Source organism: Balaenoptera ricei, chromosome 11 (assembly GCF_028023285.1).
Source record: "Balaenoptera ricei isolate mBalRic1 chromosome 11, mBalRic1.hap2, whole genome shotgun sequence".
NCBI classification, from domain to species: domain Eukaryota; kingdom Metazoa; phylum Chordata; class Mammalia; order Artiodactyla; family Balaenopteridae; genus Balaenoptera; species Balaenoptera ricei.
In genome coordinates, this window is record NC_082649.1 from 56,579,685 (window position 1) to 56,596,487 (window position 16,803).

Sequence of the window (16,803 nt, forward strand, 5' to 3'; positions counted from 1 at the left end):
GGCTCTGTTTCCAACCCTAGTGTAGACTCTGGGCCTCTGGGTCAAGCATCATGTGGGAGAGTGGTTGTGTGGGAGGGGCACAGAGCATCCTCTTTTCTGTCATATGTGGTCTCTCAATAGACAGTTCTAGCATAAGAATGCGTGGTTTGAAATCAGAGACCTAGATTTGAGTCCAGGCTCTGCTACTTATTATCTTTGTGAAAAATTCCTTTACTTCTTTAAACCTCATTTTCCTCATCTGCGAAAAGGGCATAATAATAGTATTTTCCTCCAAGGGTTATTGTAAGGATTAAATGAGATAATGCAGGGACTTCATTTATTTCACTGGCATGTCCCTCCTGATAAATATTGATGTGTGTGTGTGTGTGTGTGTGTATAAAATATTTCTTGAACTAATAATTCAAAAATATTCCTTCAGTGAGCCTAAGGAATTTCCACCCAGCCTTAAAACACTACATATTACTGGAACCCAATCTTGTGAAGAGATTGAAGAGCTCGCTGAACCTCTGCAGCTATTACATGATAAAAATGATTGAAGCCACTTGCCAACATAAAAGTGCCTTGTGCACAGTTATTAATAATACTGAGCAGTGCCCATTATAGAAAACCTACAGCTTTTATGCTTCCATAATTTTAGGCATGCTATCATCCTCTCAAGAAAGAAGAATCACCTCCAACACAAATCCTACCAGCTCTCTATTTTCCAATAAAGAGAACCTTACAAATGATGAAAACAGTGGCAGGTCCTTTCACTAGCCCCACTCACAGGTGGGGAAGGGATGTAAATGAGGAGCATTTATCTTGCCCTCCACAAATCACCACATGCTTGGTGGTTTCCAAGCTGACAGAAAGATCTTCCATTAACAGAGATGGGAAGGGAAGTGTTCCTCCTTCGACAAAGAGCCATTTCTGAAAAGGTACTTCCTTACGATAAAAAGGGCATGAAAAAATCATTCAGAGAAAAATAACCTAAATGGACTCCCAAAAGCAAACTGCATATTCTTGTACATGGCATGTACTACCACCACTTGTTTCAGGGAAGATACTTAGAGAAAATCTTTGACATTCTAGAAGCCTCTCCTCTTTTTTAGATGAGTTTTTATAATGACTCGACTTCCTGTTTAGAGGCAGGAAATTGTTATTATTCTGCATTGCTGTGTATAAATTTTTAAAATTAGAATGTAATTTGTTGGGCTGATAGCAAATACATAACATTTATACTATATATAAAACAGAAGTCAGCCTCTATAAACTGCATAAAATGATGATAGAGAAATTACTATTTTTTTTTTTTTTTAAAGAAATTCACGTTCTTTTATTTATTTATTTATGACTGTGTTGAGTCTTCGTTTCTGTGTGAGGGCTTTCTCCAGTTGCGGCAAGTGGGGACCACTCTTCATCGCAGTGCGCGGGCCTCTCACCATCGCGGCCTCTCTTGTTGCAGAGCACAGGCTCCAGACACGCAGGCTCAGTAATTGTGGCTCACGGGCCCAGTTGCTCCGTGGCATGTGGGATCTTCCCAGACCAGGGCTCGAACCCGTGTCCCCTGCATTGGCAGGCAGATTCTCAACCACTGCGCCACCAGGGAAGCCCCAGAAATTACTATTTGAACAGAGTAAACATTTTAATCATAACCAGGGCACGGAAGAGAGAGTACCCTGAGAGAAAGTTATCTGTAAGATTAAGTAAAAACACTTAAATATGAGGATCCAGAGAGTAGAAAAAAATGTGAGGGGAGGGACATGTCAAGAGCTGGTGCTGACAGCCCTCTCTTTGGTAAGAACCATAGGTCAGAGTCGCCCACTTGAGGGGATAACGTTCTCAGTAAGTCACTCCAGACACGAGCTTCATGGACCACTTCCTCCTCAGCATCCTCATAGGTAAGCATTCCAGCTGCTCTGCTCATCTGCCTGTGAGAATCAGAAAGCTGCCCAGACTTGCCATGCCATTTCTTGGGTCTCTGTCCTGTCAGCTAAAAACTTGGAAAAAAAAAAGATTGGGGTTTCATTTTGAAGAGGTAGGTGGGGAAGGAAAACAACTACAGTTTAAGATGAGTAGCTTCTATTTTTTCCCTTCGTCACTAAGTAGTCTTGGGGCAAAACTGTCTTTTACAAAAAAGACTACATGTGATTTTTTTTTGAAACAGGATCCCAGTAAACTAATGCTTCCTCCTTTGATGGAGCCATTATTAGAGCTCGAGCCCATGATATTAAATGTTACAGTCTTGGGCTTCCCTGGTGGCGCAGTGGTTGAGAATCTGCCTGCCAATGCAGGGGACACGGGTTCGAGCCCTGGTCTGGGAAGATCCCACATGCCGCGGAGCGACTAGGCCCGTGAGCCACAATTGCTGAGCCTGTGCGTCTGGAGCCTGTGCTCCGCAACAAGAGAGGCCGCGATAGTGAGAGGCCCGCGCACCGCGATGAAGAGTGGCCCCCGCTTGCCGCAACTGGAGAAAGCCCTCGCACAGAAACGAAGACCCAACACAGCCAAAAATAGATAAATAAATAAATTAATTTAAAAAAAAATGTTACAGTCTTTAAAAAATTATCGGGGGACTTCCCTGGTAGCGCAGTGGTTAAGAATCCACCTGCCAATGCAGGGGACATGGGTTCGAGCCCTGGTCCAGGAAGATCCCACATGCCACGGAGCAACTAAGCCCGTGCGCCACAACTATTGAGCCCACGTGCCGCAACTACTGAAGCCCGTGCGCCTAGAGCCCGTGCTCCACAACAAGGGAAGCCACCGCAATGAGAAGCCCGAGCACTGCAATGAAGAGTAGCCCCCACTTGCCACAACTAGAGAAAGCCTGTGCACAGCAACAAAGACCAAACGCAGCCAAAAATAAATAAATTAAATAAATAAAATTTTAAAAATAAACATAAAAAATTTTTTTAATTAAAAATAAAAGATTATCGGTCATTTACATAATAATGTGAAAAGAGGTGAACAACTATGTTTTTCATGTTATGTATCTTTTCCCAAGGTTCTATTCCATATCAGCTGCTAACAGGTTAAGATAGGAGATGCTTAATACATATGAAACTTTTTTCAAGATGGGCCTCTTATGGCTTCTTGCATGTTTCCTGAGGATTTTCTGAATTCAATATTCAAGTATCAGTCAAAAATCTCCAGGACTTAGTAGTGTAACAATGTTCCACTCTACATTTCTTATCCAGTGATAATGTTTCCATTGTGTGGAATTATGTTTCTCTTGCCCAATATAGATGTAAGATTAATTTGGAGTATTTGGTGGAACAGATGTTATACTTGGAAGATAAGGAGCAGGAAATCCCTCTGGATAAATAACTCTGAGAGGAAAGGCCATAGTGAAAAGTTGGGTTCCATCAACTTTCAGTTAAAGTTCTTTCCTCCCATTGTCAAGCAGATACAAAAGTTTTTCTTATTTTCAGAAAATGATGAAATTGGGAAGGAATGTGAAATGCTTCAGAGGAAGGGAAAGGGCATTTCCTTTCCTTGTTATAGCTTTGCTCGGGATCTTTATTAAAAGATAAACCTGAATCCTGCCTGCATTTGCTCTCACAGTGTTGTGGGAACTATCATAGCCATGAAATCTCTTGTGATTTTGTCAGCCAGAGTTGTCTTTTTTTAAAAAAAATAAATTTATTTGTTTATTTTTGGCTGCATTGTGTCTTTGTTGCTGCGCGCTGGCTTTCTCTAGTTGTGGCGAGCAAGGGTTACTCTTCATTGCGGCACACGGGCTTCTCATTGCAGTGGCTTCTCTTGTTGTGGAGCACGGGCTCTAGGTGCACGGGCTTCAGTAGTTGTGGCACACGGGCTCAGTAGTTGTGGCTCGCGGGCTCTAGAGCACAGACTCAGTAGTCGTGGTGCACGGGCTTAGTTGCTCTGCGGCATGTGGAATCTTCCCGGACCAGGGCTACGAACCCATATCCCCTGCATTGGCAGGCGGATTCTTAACCACTGCGCCACCAGGGAAATCCCCGGAGTTGTCTTTATTGAACTTACTCAAGGACTAGTAAAGGTACTGGTAACAGCACCCACCTGCAAATCTTGCTGGTAGAACTACCTGGTGAAACCAGGAAAGGGATCAGGGTTTTAGTAAGCAAACTGAAAACTACAGACAACATAGACACCTCTCGCCCCCTATTGTTAAAAATGTATAAATCTGGAAATACATCCAGCTAGACTCAGCACCAGGTACTTCTCTTTTGACTTGTGATTGGGGCCGTTACCCATGCAGAGAGCTTCTTATTACTTTCACCAACCTACCAGATGGCCCAGTCAGTCCATGCCTTCATTATTATTGTAGCCAAGTGGATATTGTCATGTCAAGTATGAGGAACGGACTGGTTAGGAGGGCTGCAGCGTACACAAAGCTGCTGTGGAGAGCCCTGCTAATTGCCCTGTGGTCCAAACTCAGCATCACTGTGATTTCCTGACAACAGTCCAGATGGCTTCAGCCTCTACTGCAGGCATGCCAGCCTGGGAAGGAGGGCACTGACACCTGCTCAAGGAAGACGGCTGAGCCCATTAATTCTGATTTACAAAGATGACACGGATTCCAGAGTGTTGGCCAGGTGGGGCCCCGTAGCCCATTTTTAGAAACCAGTCACTGAGGCCTCCTCATCCATCCACTTCCCTGCCCTCTGGCCTTGCTTGTAACAAAAAGTTACTTGCAGCCTTTAAACTCTGTTTGCTCTCTAGCTTTATTGCTGGCAGAAAACAGTGCAGTTTATCAACATTATCTCATATCGGCAGATCCCAGACAGTGAAATGGTAGTTGTTGGGGCCATTAAAAGATACTTCCACACTCTGCCTGGTGCAGAATTTATAGAGCCTCCCAGCGTAAGGTCCTGGAAAGTACAGATCGTCTCATTATATGAAATGACAACCTAGCACCTCAGAGATAGGGTAATTCCAAGTACTCACGGGCCTCAGGTACAACTGGGCTTTTGAGGCGTGTTAAAAATGATGCTGATAAACTTTTAAGATTTTTATGAGATTCATCTTTTCCTATGCTCAGACTTTCAAGGAAAAATATGCTTGCTTCACCCCACAAAGCTCCTGCAAATCCCTTTCTGAGCAAATTCATATTCCTTTCTTATCAATTTTGCTTTTTGTAATTGCCTGTATTTCCACACGTATTTCTACATATGTGTGGTGTTTTTTGGGCTCCTCAGAAGTGGAGGCTGAGACAGGGATTCTTATGCGCATGGTTTATTGAAGGAGCGCTCTGAGGAAAATGAAAGTGGGGGGGGAGCAGGGTGGGGCAGAGAAAGGAGCTGAGCAATGCAGTGGCCTCAGCTTGATCCCACAGGGACCGTGGAGGATGAGTTATACCCCAGAGATGGTCTCACCTGTGGTAAGGAAGCCATTCTCTTGCCCCTCTGTCAGTGAGTCATAGTCCTTGATGTGGAGGAGGGATGGGCAGGGTTTGCTGTAATTCTCAGGCAAGCAGGATTTAGCTCGGTGGAAAGGCGATGCATGGTCATCATGATGTTGAGGCTCCATCACCTGGGAATTTGTTAGACCTGTCAATTCTCAGGGATATCCTCAGATCTACTAAATCAGAAACTCTGGAAATGGAGCCCGGAACTCTGAGGGTCAACAAACCCGCCAGGTGATTATGATTCATAATATTATTTGAGCACCACTCTTTTACGTCAGTTCCCTGAAGAACGGGGTCATCACTCACAGCAGCTGCAAGATGGGTGCACAAGCCTGGTGAAGGAGATCAATGATTTCTATCAGGTCTCAGGAAAGCTTTGTACAAAGAAAGAAAAATGGAGGCTAAAGCTTAAGTCTGAGGAGATGTTAATTGGGTAAAAGAGGTGGATTTCTAGGCAAAGGGAGAATCATATATGAAGGTTCTAAAGTGAAAAAAGGTTATAGTTTATTGAAGAACTGACTGAAGAGTAATATGGCCAGAGCATCAAGCACAAGGTAAATAACGGTGCCAAGTGAAAGTTGAAAGGTAGGCTGGGGTCAGAAGGGTGATTCTAATGGCTAAAAATAACTGCAGTTAACATTTACAGAGCATTTTCTATGTGCCAGACACTTTGCCAAGAGCTTCTCATACATTGTCTTAATTAGTCCTCATAAGAAAAGATGTAGAGAGATTAGATGAGGACCTTGAGCCTTAACTAAGGAGCACAGCAGTGAGTGATGGAGCAGAGCATTGACTGAAGGCTTTGTCTGGGTACAAAGCCCCCACTCTTAACCACCACCCCATCCTGACATGGTATGGATTTTTGGAGTCTTATCCTATGAGCCATGGGAAACCACTCAAGGTTTTAATTGGGAAACTGACATAGTCATATTTATACTGTATGAAGAGCATTTTAGCTGCTTGAGATACAATTGCCATATAACATTGCCTAAGTTTAAGGTATACAACAGTGATGATTTGATACATGTAAACATTTATATGTTTATTATTACATCTGCTTAAGAACAGAAATACAGGGACTTCCCTGATGGCGCAGTGTATAGGACTCCATGCTCCCAATGCAAGGGGCCTGGGTTCCATCCCTGGTCAGGGAACTAGATCCCAGGTACATGCTACAACTAAGAGTTTGCATGCTGCAACTAAGAGTCTGCATGCCACAGCTAAGAGTTTGCATGCCACAACTAAGGAGCCCGCCTGCCGCAACTAACACCTGGTGCAACCAAATTAATAAATAAATATTTTTTAAAAAGAACAGAAATACAAGCACTAAACACGTTTTTTTTTCAGAATAAAGGATAATTGCCCACCATCTAACCCCAAAGCACCCCACACTGCTGCAGCCATCCTTATATTCCCCGCCCAACCCCAGCGAATGTGATTTAGTAAATCTGGAGTGGGGCCTGAAGGCTACATATATATTTTTTAATCTACATTTTAGAAATACAAGTTCCCTAACAGATTTAAACGCAGGCGTCCTTACCCAAAGGACTCTGCTTGCTTCCACGCCCCCTCCTTCTGGAAGAAGGAGCCGCAGATTCCACGTCTCGCGACAGTTTCGTCTTTTTACAGAATCTACTACAGGTCTTGCGAGAATGGCTCGTCCAATCATAAGGCTGGATGGAGGGCAAAGGTAGCAGCTCAGTGGAAGGTCAGGTCCGGGCTTCTAGGGAGGTTCGCGCTGCGGCTGGTGCCCACACCAGGCGAGCCGTCTCGCTGGAACTTTGACCTCCGAGGTGAGTCACGTGATATCCCTCAGGCAGGTTGCGAGTTCACTTAACCTGGGTAGCACCCCGGGTTCTCATTCTCCGGTTCTCGGCCTGTGAGGTGCTGAATTCCGGGCCTACGGAGAGAGACCAGATGGTGTCTATGAGTGTGTGGGGTGGGGGGCGGGGAGCTGACAAATAGAATGGCTGCTAGTACTGAATACTGAAGTAGGAAAGACCCCGCGGCGGAGGAGGTTTAGCGAGATACGAAGCTGAGGCGGGAAGACAATCTGAGGGGGTAAGATGAGGGTGTGGAAGGAGTGGAAGAGACGGAAAACTGGCAGTGGCTGCGCTAAACATTTCTAGGGGAAAAAATAGACGCAAAGAATATGTATCAAGAAGCAAACCAAGAACAAGGAGAGGATTTCAGCCCCATTATTTCAAGTGTGTTGCGAGATGGGGACCCACTTTGGGTCCCAACTAGGATAAGACGCTGCTCTGCAGAATTTGGGCTTGAATGGAGAGAAAAACAAAAACGTTGTGTGCTAACCACAAAGAGGCCAGAGCCAAATTTTGCAGCAGGAAGCCAAACTACGAAGCCCCTGGTCCAGAATATTATCTGAAGTCATTTTTCTCCATGGAACTCATAATCAGTAGTGAAGGCCTCAGTTTGGTGTAAGGAACAGTACTGAGTGTTTTTTGTTTTGTTTTGCTTGACTTTTATATTAGGCTAACTTTTCTTCAAAGAGCCCTTCGCAGTTTTCCCATTTGGATCTTAGGTCATCTGGAGATGGCATTTGCTATGTTTCAGACCCTCATTTGCCCTGCCTTTTTCTCTCCTATCTCCATCTCCACAGCTTTCTCTCTCATCTCCATGAAGGTAGTTTTTGAATGTCTCCATCTATTGGTGCTTGCTGCTCCAGTTCCTGGGCTAAACACCAGAGTTGAAACAGTTTATCATAGCTTCAGCCTGTCCACCTGTTGAGAGCTGGGTATTAAATTTCATTGCCTGTGTTGCCCAGTGTCTGGTTTTCTAGGACTGAGATACTGCAGCTTTAAATGTCAACACTTTTTCCCATGGAGGGACCGCTTGCCTTAATCTCACTTTTCATCTTTTTAAACATGTCTTCTTTCAGAGCTTTTTCATTCTATTTTCTGAATATATCCACTAGCCAAAAAGAATTTGCAGCACTTTAATTACTATTTAAAGAAATAGGGATGCTGATAAGTGTTTAAAATTATACATGCAAGTATAATTATTTTTATTTTATTCTCTCACACTGCCGACCCCAAGAAAGATTTTTTTTCTCTGATTGCATGTCACTGTGTGTTCTGGTTTCTCTCGTCCAGGAGTGATAGTCCAACCCCTCTCTTCTACAGAAATCTTTCCAGTTGCCTCCCATGGGATGAGAATCTATGTTCTACACCCCCAGGCACCCTGGAGAAAGGAAGCTCAGGAGGAGGAGAAGTGGGCCCAGCACACGGAAGAGGACCGTCCCTGACGACCACCCCTGGCCTTGCTTATGGTGTCTTTCAGGTACATTATCTCATTTAAGACCCACTTAGTCCTACAAGTGACTTAGCAGTGGTGTCTCAGAGAGGAAACTCAGGATCAGAGACATGAGACACTTTCCAAGGTCATGTGTCAAGTGAGTGGCTGAGTTAGAACACAGTATTTTTGAGGTCCAAATCTGTGTTTTCACCAATATCCCACAGTTTAAGGACTTCAGATCTTCACTAGGCCCAGCATCTGTGCTTGCTCACTGTGCTTCTCTAGCCCCTTCAGAGGCCATCTGTAGTACAGCAGTTCCCCCTTATGCATGGGAGATACATTCCAAGACCCCGGTGGATGCCTGAAACTTCAAATAGAACCAAACCCTATAGATACTATGTTTTTTCCTATACGTACATATCTATGGATAAAGTTTAATTTATAAATTAGGCATAGTAAGAGATTAACAATAAAAACTAATAATAAAATAGAACAATTATAATATACTGTAATAAAAGTTATGTGAATGTGGTCTCTCAAAGTATCTTACTGTACAAATTCAATGCCTTTTCTATCTTTATTTATTTATTTGTTTATTTATCTTTGGCTGTGTTGGGTCTTTGTTTCTGCGCCTGGGCTTTCTCTAGTTGCGGCGAGCAGGGGCCTCTCTTCGTTGCGTTGCGTGGGCTTCTCGCGTGGGCTTCTCATTGCGGTGGCTTCTTTTGTTGCGGAACACAGGCTCTAGACATGCAGGTTTCAGTAGTTGTGGCATGCGGGCTCAGTAGTTGTGGCTTGAGGACTCTAGAGCACAGGCTCAATAGTTGTGGCGCACGGGCTTAGTTCCTCCTCGGCATGTGGGATCTTCCTGGACTAGGGATCGAACCCGTGTCCCCTGCATTGGCAGGCGGATTCTTAACCACTGCGCCACCAGGGAAGTCCCTGCCTTTTCTATCTTAACTAAGCACTTATCATACATTGTGGCCATAACTTTTGCAGTTTAATGTGCAACAGCAAAACTAGCAGAAATTTCTTTTTCCTTCTTCACAATTTCACAGATAGAGGATTGGTTTTTACTGTAGATCTTAGCAACCTTAGCATACAATTTTTTTTTCCTTATTGAGAATTTTCCCCTTTTCACGTAAAGGAAGCACTTTACAGGTTCTCACTGGCATATCTGAATTGCGACTATCAGTACTCTTGTGCTTTGGGCCATTATTAAGTAAAAGAAGGGTTACTTAAACACAAGCACTGTGATACCAAAACAGTCAATCTGATAACTGAGATGGCTACTAAGTGACTAAGGGGCAGGACACTCTGGCAAAAGGCATGATTCATATCCTGGACTGGATGTAGCAGGGCAGTGCAAGATTTCACTACATTACCCAGCATGGCATGCAGTTTAAAACTTATGAATTGTTTATTTCTGGAATTATCCATTTAATATTTTTGGACAGTGTTTGACCACGGGTAACTGAAACCTGAGAAAGCAAAACCATGGTTAAGGGGAGACTACTGTATCAACTGCAGGATAACCATAGTCATAGTAGTAACAGGACACTTTTAGTGAGTTGTCAAGCTTTCTAGAAAATGTTAAGAGAAATTTGGGTGTACAGTTTTACTAGTGAATAATATAAATTATTTTTAAATTAAATTAAAAAGGGATACATTAATGGTGCATGTCATGCAATTAAATGTCCATAATTTTAAAAGACAAAACACAAGTTCAAGGACACTGTGATTTTAGAAGCCCACATCAGGCTAGCCCCCAAAGCTAACCTGAAGGTCCACATTCCCTCTCTGCTACTAAGGCTAATAATGTTGAAAATTGAGAAACATTGTTGGCTTAAATATCTTCTTGAATGGATTCGTTTTCTTTTTGCCAGTGATTCTGTCATTTCCTTGAAGTTGGGGACTGAGAGAGAGGTAAGGAGCTAAGTGTTCCCTTGTGTACAGAAGCGTCCAAAAAAAAGATGGTTTTACAGCATTTACGATTCATGGCACTGCCCTTCCCTCACAACTATATGTTTATGTTTAATGTGGATGTCAGCATCCTTGCCTTGTAAGATGGTTGACCTGTTGTCAGTCACAAAGTAAGGCCACGGCCTAGTAGGTTAATGGCAGATTATTCTTGAATAGAGACTATTTGAAAATTATGTCATATGTAAGAGAAGCATCTTCAGGGAAGAAAAAATAAAGGTTGGCTTTAGTGTTTAGAGCTTAGAAAAAGAAAAGAAGACACTTTGACTTCTGTTCTATTTCTGAAATTTAGCATGACTCTCTGAGAGGACTGGAATCCATTTAAGAAAGGCAGAGAGTTTTTGAAATTGATACCCAGTATTTAAAGATGATGTTGATTTGCTGATCAAAGTCAACTCTTCAGCCTTGCATATAAAACCCTTTGCCTAATTTTCTCCATGTTAAATTATCAGTGTTATTTCTTGTTACTCCCAGTGATTTTCATTCTGAGGCTGCTGCCTGGTCTCCCAGGACATTAATATTTATGATTGTCAATGCCCATACCACTGCTCCTGGCACAAATTCGCAACTTACTTAAGCTCATCAAAAATAGATAGACTCTTCCTGTGATGAGTATCATTGCCTTTGTGCTTAAAATTATAAATGGCAGCTTTAGTATAAGTGCTAAACTTCTGACAAAATCCTGTGCAAAAGTGAAACTGGTTTCTCAAGTGGCTATTATAAAACAAATCCAAAACTCCTAACAGCAAAAGTATGGATTTTGTTTCTTTGTTTGCTACTTTCCTCATACTTTATTTAAAAATGTGCTTAAAAATTAAATTGTTCTAAATGGCTGAAAGTGAAAAAGATGCTAGTTTAATTGCTCTTTATTTTTTTTTAATTTTTTTTAATTTTTTTAATGCTATTCTTGTCTGCTTACATTCTTTTTATGTATGTATGTATGTATGGCTTTGTTGGGTCTTCGTTTCTGTGCGAGGGCTTTCTCTAGTTGTGGCAAGCAGGGGCCACTCTTCATCGCGGTGCGCGGGCCTCTCACTATCGCAGCCTCTCGTTGCCGAGCACAGGCTCCAGACGCGCAGGCTCAGTAATTGTGGCTCACGGGCCTAGTTGCTCCACGGCATGTGGGATCTTCCCAGACCAGGGATCGAACCCGCGTCCCCTGCATTGGCAGGCAGACTCTCAACCACTGCGCCACCAGGGAAGCCCTAATTGCTCTTTTTTATACCTGAGTCCCACTGGCCAGAAGCAAAAATATTCAACTCTGTTAGCTATTTATCCTATAATATTTATATTAATATTTCTAAATACTATGTTTACATTGCGGTTTGTGGAGTTAGCCATTCAGATGTTACTTTATTGATTTATTCCTATGGTTGATTAGGGTTTAGCCAAAAAGAATGCCCCCCCACCATTTCTTCTCTATATTGCCAATATAGTTATTTCATTTACTATGGTTAAATCAATATTCAGTATTTATGTTTATGGCTGTAAGTAACTGACCTTGCTGAAATACACTCTCAAAGAGTCAATTCCAGTTAGTGAAATATGGTTATGTTTTGTGCATTACAAAACAATTTTTTTTATTTTCTATGTATTTATTACAAATTCATCCAGAATGCTTTCATTTTCTTTCTAATCAAAGACATCAAACAATTCATCAGTGCATTTTATTTTTCCTAGAGACTTTCTTTGTGTTCCCTCTCTAATTTAAACTGGTTGTTCTTTAGACTTTTGGGCACACATTGTTCCAGAACTGTCCTACATTATCCAGTGTTGATCTCCTGTTTACCCATTTCTTGGTTTATTCTACCTCTTAGTAAAGTACATCCTTCAAAAGTTTTCTAAGAAGAAAGGTACTTAGGTAAACTGATTCCGCCTGTCTGTCATTCTATTTATTTTAACCTTAAGTTTGAGTAGTTTGGCTGGGTATAGAATTCTTGGATGGAAAAGGTTTTTCTTCAGAATTTTGGATGTATTTTCTTTTACTTTTCAGTACTGCTGCTAAGAAGTCTGAAAACTTATTCCTTTTTTTTTAAAATAAACATTCCCAATATCATCATCCAGAGATAACCTCTTTTTTTAAAATTAATTTATTTTATTTTATTTATTTTTGGCTGCATTGGGTCTTCGTTGCTGTGCACGGGCTTTCTCTAGTTGTGGTGAGCGGGGACTACTCTTCATTGCAGTGTACAGGCTCCTCATTGCAGTGGCTTCTCTTGTTGCGGAGAATGGGCTCTAGGCGCGCGGGCTTCTGCCACGCAGGTTCAGTAGTTGTGGCTTGTGGGCTCTAGAGCGCAGGCTCAGTAGTTGTGGTGCACAGGCTTAGTTGCTCTGCGGCATGTGGGATCCTCCCAGACCAGGGATCGAAACTGTGTCCCCTGGATTGGCAGGCAGATTCTTAACCACTGCACCACCAGAGAAGTCCCTGAAAACTTATTACTTCTGATCTTTTGTATTTTACATGTTTTATTTATTTATTTTTACTTAGTTCCTAATGTTCTGAAATGTCATATAATATGGCTTGGGGGAGGTTGTTTTTCTGTTCATTGTGGCAGACAAGCAGAAATGATCCCTGTCAATCTTGAGAGATTTTGTTATTTCTTTAATTCCTCCCCCACTTTTACCCCGTTCTGTCTTTCTAATTGTTCTACTATATTTTTTATCTTCTCGATTTTTTATAGTTTATTTTCTATTTTCCATTTTTGGCCTTTTGCTCATGTTTCTGGAATTGCCTCAGTTTTATTTTAGCAATTTCTATTATTTTTTTATTGTTCAAAATTCATTTTTCTTTCTCTAAAGCTCTTATAAAAATTGTACTATATTTTTGTTTCATGGATGCAATATCCTTTCTTATCCCTTTGAGGATATTAGAGGTATTATTGTTCTTGTTGTCATCATAATCTTTCTTTTCCTCTGTCCCCTTTATAGTCTCTGTTTCCTCTGAGTTATTTTTCATTTGTTTAGACTGTTTATCAAGTTGGAAACTCTTCTCAACTTGATTCTCCCTGGATGTCCATTTGTATTTAAGAGTGAGACATTAAATAGGTGATTTTAAAACTCTGCATACCTGGAAAAGATTTATCTACTGATAGAATTCACTGTAGAGCAGTTGGGTTTTGAAAGAGTATATTAATTTCTGTTGGTGTTTTTGTGTTGGGTTGGTCATCTCTACAAGAAGATCCTCTAATATTTTGTCTGAAGTGTATACTTGGTTGCTAACAGTCTGGGAAGCGAGAGGGAGAGGTCAGGCTTTCACTTAATGCCATTTCAGCCTTGTGTTCAGCCTTCTCCGCTGTTCTTTGTGTTCTTCAGTCAGTGGATTCTCTTCATTCACCTTCTCCGGCTTTGGTTGGGAGGTGGGGAAGGTAGTAATCAATTAGCCATGTGGAGTGGCAGAGGATACTTGGACATATAAGCTCTCCGTCTGTAAACTTTGAAGCACTCTCCCTATTTTCAGCCCATGTGCCATTTCCAACTTCTATAACACCAGTTGACTCTAAATCCTGAAAATGTGTAGGGCATCTCAGGTCTAATTCTGACTAGGAAGATCTTCCTCTTTAAGCATTTAGTTTATCTAGTCTAGTTTTCTCAAGTAGAGAGTCTCCACTCTCCAATCTGCATTCCATCTCCCCAAAAGATGTTGAAATCTCCAATCCACTGCTGCTGCATTGCCTGTTACCTCTGCTCTCACTATTTATGTATTTTTATTAGATTACTAATGTTTTAATGGGATTTTAGAGAGATATAATATAAAAATGCTGAGTTAATTCTTGAAATTCTATTTAAATTAAGGTAAGAGCCATGGCCTGACTGGAAGGAGCTTCCTTTTCTACCAATTACGGGAAGATAAGAGACATAATACATGCCCTGTGTGTCTTTAAGTTTTTATTACTTTGAGACCTGCTTAAATATGACTAAGTGAAACTATTTTTGCTCTAATCCTCAGTCCTTAAATCCACTAAAAAATTTAAATATTGAGTACAATTTTAAAGAAATAAGGAAATGGCCACCACCCAACCCACAAACCCTAAACCACACCAAAAATTGCTGTGAAGTATTCCCTGAGGTGAAAACACCAACATATCTAATTCAAGGCTACACAATTTGCAGCTCATCCTGGTCCTGAAAACTAGGCGTAGCCTAGCCTAATTCATGTAGTAGTAGAAGTATGGCATCTCATATCAATATAAAATATGTGGCACTGGCTTAGCTGCTGGCTCGAGAGTGGTAAGGAAACTGATGTTAGAAAATGGAAAAATGGAAACCCATGTTATAGTGGAAAATATCTCATAAATAGTAACCTGCAGTAACTTGGTAGATGGGACCATGTAGGTACTGAACTAAAAGCAGTTGGGTGCATTTGGCAAGCAATTAAAAGAGTGATATGAGCTAGTTAAAATAATTGGCCAGTTTGGAAGTAGAAATGAAAAGAGATAAATTGATATCAGAAATTTGGGACAATGTAGAGTTAGAATAGCTGATTTCTTTTAGACTGAAAATGTAAAAGATTAAATTGAAAATGTCTTAAGATACATTAAAACTTAATCTGTTGGAATAGACCAAATTAAAGGTATGGCCATCACCTCTAAAGGTAAAGTTAAAATAGCAAAGTGAATTAAGAAGCCTCAAAGCAAAAATAAGAATAAGGGCATAGCATTTTCGGAATAGCTCACTAGCTCTAAGGTAATCTAGTTTAAAACTAAAAAGATATGAGGACTAAAGAAGCAAAGAAACACAATTTACGTGAAAAACATGTTCTTAAAAAGATCTCTCTTATACACTACCAAATGTAAAATAGTTAGCTAGTGGGAAGCAGCAGCATAGCACAGGGAGATCAGCTTGGTGCTTTGAGATGACTAGAGGGGTGGGATAGGGAGGATAGGAGGGAGGCTCAAGAGGGAGGGGATATGGGGACATGTGTATGTTTATGGCTGATTCACTTTGTTGTGCAACAGAAACTAGCGCAATATTGTGAAGCAATTATACTCCAAAAAAGATCTATTAAAAAAAAAATCTCTGGCATGTGAAACTTGCTGTGACAGAATGCGCAAGAAATCTGTTACGTTTTGAGATTCTATTGTCAAATATATTATGAGGCTGTATTTAAATGTCCTGTAACTGAGTCTTGGACACCTACCCATCATGAGCAGAATGTGGACTGGGAAAGTTGTGCACCTGTAAGCAGAGTGTGTTCCCCAATACCCACTTCAGAGATGGCCAAGGAGGAGAAAGGTAAAGGAAGAACCCCGCAGAGTGGGGCCAGGGATCACAAAGAACAATGGACAAGGAAGCTTTTCCCAAGAGAAAAGTCAGGACCAAGCAAGGGATCATTCCTCACCCAGGAGAGGGCCTGTCACAATGTTGTCCCAGCTAGCCATGAAAGGGTTACCTTTCATGTTTTAAATAAGTTCTTATGAAAATAATTCAGAAAACTGATCTTGCAGAAACTTTTACAGTTGAATCTCTTCTCAGTTATATAACATTCCTATAAGCCTTGGGTGATGCTTATTTTGAACTTCAGTGAGATTCACTATAGTGATTATAGTGCTGTTTTCTGGATGATGTGTTCCATCAGTGATTCGGAACCTGCTATACTGAGCTAGGACAAAGTTAACCTTAATGTATGGAGCTGATGACAATGAAAGTAATCCAGGCAAGTTAATCATTTAAAACCCAATATTCTTTGGATATTTGTTTAGCATTTACATGAAGATGTTATTAAGAATCTGATTTTATACAGATGGCCAATAGACACATGAAAAGATGCTCAACATTGCTAATTATTAGAGAAATGCCAATCAAAACTATAATGAGGTACCACCTCACACCAGTCAGAATGGCCATTATTAAAAAGTCTATAAATAACTAATGCTGGAGAGGGTGTGGAGAAAAGAGAACCCTCCTACACTGTTGGTGGGAATGTAAGTTGGTACAGCCACTGTGGAAAACAGTATGGAGGTTCCTCAGAAAACTAATAATAGAATTACCATATGATCCAGCAGTCCTACTCCTGGGTATATATCTGGACAAAACTATAATTCAAGAAGATACATGCACCCCTGTGTTCATAGCAGCACTATTCACAATTGCTAAGACATGGAAACAACCTAAATGTCCATTGACAGATGAATGGGTAAAGAAGATGTGGTACATATATACAATGGAATACTATTCAGCCATAAAAAAGAATAAAATAATGCCAT